We start from the raw sequence: 6,000 nt of genomic DNA, 5'->3' as shown, positions 1-6,000 counted from the left end.
CTTGCTAAGCTCGAGAGTCACTTTTACCAGCTCGAGGCAGCCCCATATCCCATGATGCAAGGCGGTAAGTACCCAGATCTCGTTTGATGACAAAGGGCAATAGCACCAAGCATAAAATACTTCCCAAAGGAAGAAAGAAAAACTTACAGATGGAAGAAGGACCAGGTCTGAATGGTCTTCAGCATAACAGTTTCTTATAACAAGGTCTGTCCAGGCCAGGGGGAAGGAGGGAGGGTCGCAAGAAAGAAGGCGAGAGAAGACAACTAACATGGAACGTTATGGTAGGTACATAACTTCTTAATGTTAAGTTGTCAATCTCGCCTTCATTCTTGCTTGAAGGGACCGGCCCCTAGCACCTCTATCCTGGGTGGCTCAATGGAACAAACTCTTGAGGACTGTAGAGCCAAAACTGGCTCTGTCCCTGGAGGCCAAGTCCAATTTGTAATGGGAAACAAAAGTGTGAGGAGTGGCCCAAGTGGCCGCTGCACAAATAGTGTCTAAAGGAAGTCTAGCTTGAAAAGCTGTAGAAGTAGCTAAGCTCCTAGTTGAATGTGCTTTAGGTTTTGAGCACAGCTGTTTTGCCCTGAGCAGATAAATTTCAGAGATGACGGAAGAAAGCCATCTAGACAAAGTCACTTCAGAAACAGGAAGGCCTTTTTAATTATCCGCATAGGAAACAAAAAGTTGATCAGATTTTCTAAATTTTTTGTTCTGTCCAAATAATATCTAAGTTGACGGTGGACATCAAGATAATGTAGCTTTTGTTCAGCTCTATCTGAAAAGTTAGGAAAAATACAGGAGATCAATGGATTGATTCAAATTGTTCTTTGAAGCGACCTTAGGCAAAAAGGTTGGGTTAGTTCTCAAAGATACTCTGTCTTTGTGAAAAACCAAATAGGGGGTCGAACCAAAGAGCATGAAGTTCAGACACCCTCCTGGCCGATGTAATAGCCACTAGGAATAAAGTTTTCCAAGAAAGATATTTCAGGGAACAAGAAGCAGCTGGCTCGAAGGGGAAGAATCAAGGATGTCAGCACTAAATTTAGATCCCACTGAGGAGGAGGATTCCTGATTGGAGGCTTTAGTAGGAAAATTCCTTTCAAGAAGGCCCTGCAGAGCCTATGGGACATAATATTATGATCTGCTATCCCGACATGAAAATTGGAAATAGCAGCCAATTGAACTCTGACTGTGGAAGAAGAGGAGCCTGCATGAAAAATCTCTGCTAAGAAGTCCAGGACTGCCTGAACAGGGGCAGTAAAAGGATCAATATTCTTGGCCTTAGCCCAATAAGAAAAACGTTTCCATTTGCTTGTATAAATCCTCCTGGTAGAGGATTTTAGCGGTTACTAAGATGTCTCTAACTGGGTTAGAGATCAAAGGAAGCCTGGCTAAGGAAGGAAGTGGAGCAACCATGCTGTGAGGTTGAGAGAAGGGATTGACCGGTGCAGCTGACCCGATTGGTGAATCAGAAGATCTGGCACTGGGTCCAGATGCCACGGCTGCACCAAAAGGTGATGATGGAGGAACGGGAACCAAACTTGTCGAGGCCAGTAGGGGGCAATGAGAATCAATTTGGCTCTCATAACGGTAGCTTCCTGGATAACCTGAGGGATCAGAGGAAATGGAGGGAAGGCATAAAGAAGTCCCTGGGGCCAATCCTGGGTCAGAGCGTCTCTGGGGATGGCCTGATAGAGGGAAGAGGCTGAAGAAGTCTGGACATTTGCTGTTTTGGGGAGTAGCAAAAGATCGCAACATGGACGACCCCATTCCAGAAAAATCTCTTCCGCTATAGATTGCTTGAGAGACCACTCGTGAGGCATGAGAATAGCTCTGCTCAATCTGTCCGCTACAATGTTGGTTTTCCCAGGGATATGCGTTGCTACCAGAAACCGATGAGAGGAGATCGCCCATTGCCATAGTCTGAGCGCTTCTCGACACAAGGGGTAGGACTTGGTTCCGCCCTGTTTGTTGATATACCAAACTACAGACATGTTGTCTGTGTGGACTGCAATTGTCCCTACGGGAAGAAAGTCGTTGAGGGCTTGCAACGTTAAAAGCACTGCTCTCATCTCCAGGACATTTATGTGCAGATGGTACTCGAACGGCTGCCACGCCCCATGAACCATCCTGCCCTGATAATGACCACCCCACCCGATCAGGGAGGCATCCGTGGTGACAGTGGCTATCGGGGATGTGGGTACAAAGTACCTGCCTTGGTGAACCTGAGGAGATGTGATCCACCAAGCAAGATGCTCTTTGCATGTCTGTGTCACCAGAATCTGGTGACGCATTGGAAGTTGCTGGTATGACCATTGTGTGAACAGCATCCACTGAAGAAGGCGCATGTAGAATCGAGCCAGGGGAAGAAGAGTAATGGCCGCAGCCATGAGACCTAATACCTTTAGAACCATTCTGGCCTGTACTTTCTTGTTGGCCAGAATGATCCTGACATGACTCTGAATGTCTGAAACTCTTTGATCTGTAAGGGTAGCTGACATCCAAACAGTGTTTAAGTTTGCGCCTATGAAGGTAATAGACTGGCAGGGCGATAAGGATGACTTTTCGAAGTTGATTGAGATGCCCAAATGAGAACAAAGGTTTATTGTGTAATCCCTGGCTTGTACAAGCTGATGCCTGGTAGTGGCTGACAGGAGCCAGTCGTCGAGATACGGAAACACCTGGAATCCTTTACGTCTCAGGTGAGCCGTGACCACTGCCATGCATTTGGTGAACACTCTGGGGGCTGTAGTGAGACCAAAGGGCAGGGCTCTGAACTGGAAATGACTGGACCCCAGCCGAAAGCGGAGAAATCTCCTGGAGCGTCTGTGAATTTTGATGTGATAGTACGCATCCTGAAGATCTATTGAGCACATCCAGTTGTCCTTCTGTAAGAAGGGCAGAATTGACTGAAGAGTGACCATTCGGAATCTTGTCTTCCTGACAGACTTGTTGAGTCTGCTGAGATCCAATATTGGTCTCCAGTCTCCGCCTTTTGGGGACCAAAAGAACCTTGAGTAGATTCCGGCTCTGAATGGTCTATTGTAACTGGCTGAATGGCTCTTTTTGCAGTAGTTTTGAGACTTCTAACTCTGCAATTTCCCTTAGACCGGTGGTACATCTGGAAGGGAATTTGAGGGAAGGGACTTTCCTCGAAAGGAATTATGTAACCCTTGGATATGATCGACTGTACCCATCTGTCTTGAGTGAGGGAATGCCAGGCTTCTGGGTACAGTGATAATCTTCCCGACTGCCTCCAAGGAGGGACAGCCGGGCAACATCTCAGGGATGCTGAAAGGGCTTGTCAGGAGAGGCTCTCTGTTTCCCTGGTTTTCGGACCCCTCTGCCTCTAGAGCGGCGTCTGTTGTTGTTACCCCCTCTGCCTCTAGGGGTAAACTGACCATGTGAATCCGGCGTGACTCCTTGGGATTTACGGAACCACATTTTCCCACCTTTCTGTCCTTTGGGATAAGGTCTAGAAGGGGTGGAAAACGGACTCCAACAGCAGAAAGAGTCTTGCCGTCCTGTTCGCACCTGGTCAAGGTTTCCTTCACCTGAGGGCCAAACAAAGCTGACCCATCAAAGGGAGAATTTGTGAAGGACGCCTTAAAGGGATCCGCAAAATCACATAGCCGCATCCAGGCTTGGCGTCTAAGAGCCACACCTGTACCTGCGGCTCTACTCGCTCCATCCGCAGCATAAGATATTAGCCGCATGGAGGAGTTTGCAATGGAATTGAGGGTTCCTAGCTGCGAAGCAATTTTTTCTTGAGCCCCTGCAGCTGTAGGATCCTGAACTACTTCACCCAGCTCCTTAAGGATATCCCTCTAGAGTCTGGTGAAGTGACATAGGTAATTCAGCGAACGCATAGCAAAGGTCTCTGAGGAAAACATCCGCCACCACCTATCCATGGTCCTAGAGTCCTTATTAGGAGGATGGACGGTACGGAAGGATCTGCAAGTTCCTTTTGGTGGCCGCAGCCACCACCATGGCATCAGCGGGACACCCTTAGTGAGGAATTGCTTGTCACACGGGCAGTGATAAATTTTGAAGGCCTCCTAGGGACTGGCTCTACAGAGTCAGGAGCTGCCCACGCCTTCGTGCAATAACCTGCATAAGGGGTCGAAGGCGGAGACACCCAGGAGGTGGAGGGCCGAGATCCAAACGCCTCTAGGTACACTGACTCATCCTCAGAGGGATTGTTGGTGGGCCAGTTTCCCTCTGTTTAAGGAGTTCTAGGATGTCTGAGAAGGAGACATCCTCAGAGGGGATCTAGGGATCCCTCTGACTCATCAAAGTCAGTATCCAAGTGACAGACTCGGGAGTCTACATGTTTCCTCTTACAAGTCCTCTTCCTAGGAGGATCTCCCGAAACATCAGGAGAATCCTCGGAAGAGGGGAAATTCCCAATGGGGAAACCTGAGGCGGAGGATCTCTGGGTCCTGTAGCAAGAGAAGTGGCAGAGATGTCAACAGGTACTATAGAGGGAGGAGCTACGGGAACAGACTGCTGACTGATACCAGTGGCCAGCACACTCTTAATCACCTCGAATGCTCCCTCCCAGGCAGGTCCGAGAGAACCCATTCAAGAGCTAGGAACTCCAGGGACCACCGAAGGGAAGTCTCCGAGGCAGATGTCGGAGCCGAGCTCACCAAGGCCGAGGCTCCAAGGGGAAGAGCGGGTTCGACAAGGGTCCGATGCCACTCACCCCTCGGAGGAGACCATGGAAGCCCGACCACCGAATCCCTCTAAGGAAGGTCTCGAGGAGATAAGAGTAGAGGCTGAAGGAACAGAAGGGGGTATCCGTCCTCCAGCCGTAGCAGTAACCATTCCCGAAGACTCCAACTCCAAGCTCTGGGGTAGAGTTGAAGGAGGAACTGTAACGGGGTGTGGACCAACAGTCGTCTGTTGAGACGGACTATGTAACATTTGGGCCAGTACCTGTGACTTAAGTAATCTACTGACCACTCTCTCTAGGTCATGATCTGACAGTCTGGATGACCTTGAAGATCGGCTCCGATGGCTTCGTTCCGAAAGAAGAGGTGAAGCCGGAGCCGAAAGTATCGGCTCCAAGGAAGGAGACCTCGACCTCTTCCTGGAATGACCCAGCGAAACCGATACTATAGATCCTGTCGGAGCCGAAGACTTATCGGAGCCGACAGGAAGCCTCGATGTATCAGCTCCAGCCGGAGCCGATACAGCCACCAAAGTAACGGTGTCGGAGCCGATCGGAGCCGACACCGATGCCTGTGCCACATGGGTGTCGGAACCGATCGGAGCCGACACCGAAGTGATCGATGCAGATTCGGCACCGATAGCCATCGGTGCCGAAGGCTTTGTTAAGCCAGAATCGGCTCCAGCTGGAGCCGATCTCGACTCGGAACGAGTCGGAGCCGAGGCCGCAGGCTTAGACACAGAAGCCTGGGCCTTGGAAGATTTAGCTGATTTTGATGGAGCCGACTTAGCCGGAGAGCCCTCCGGCTTAAGAAGGCCCCTAAGTATCAGCTTATTGCGTCTTTCCTGCAGGACTCTCTGGCTGAAGGAATGACAAATAGCACAGGAGTCCTGCAGGTGAAGAGGCCCCAGGCAATACAGGCAAGAAGTGTGACCGTCTGTCAGAGACATCTTCTGACAGCACGAGTCACACTTCTTAAAACCTGAGACCCTCTCCTTTGACATGGTGCTTCACAAAACACACACACACACCAGTCAAAATTTAAATTAAAGAAAATACCAAAAGGTATTCCTAAAACAAACACACACACACCCTAACAGGGAGGGGATGGGATGGGTAAAGTTTGACTAAAAAAAATTAAAAGAGACAGGGATTTTCTGTCAGGAAATCTAAATAATTAACTTATAACTAACAATAAAAGTTTTTTTTAACAAAAAGGGGCTTTAATATCAATAAAGTGAATCACTTACCAGGAGCTGGTAAAAGGAGGACCTCATAAGCGAAGCGGCAAACGAGATCTGGGTACTTACCGCCTTGCATCATGG

The 6,000-nt window shown here is 49.1% G+C and overlaps 1 protein-coding gene across 1 annotated transcript in view; it reads right to left on the bottom strand.

Moving 5' to 3' along the window:
- RO60 (Ro60, Y RNA binding protein) overlaps window positions 1-6,000 on the bottom strand; it is an 837,759-nt gene that overhangs the window by 415,420 nt on the left and 416,339 nt on the right. The gene's annotated exons all lie outside the window — the stretch shown is intronic.

This window comes from Protopterus annectens, chromosome 10.part0 (assembly GCF_019279795.1).
Source record: "Protopterus annectens isolate FY-2018-M chromosome 10.part0, PAN1.0, whole genome shotgun sequence".
Taxonomy (NCBI): Eukaryota; Metazoa; Chordata; order Ceratodontiformes; family Protopteridae; genus Protopterus; species Protopterus annectens.
Note: the sequence above shows the minus strand (reverse complement) of the source record. Positions and strands in the feature narration are given on the sequence as shown.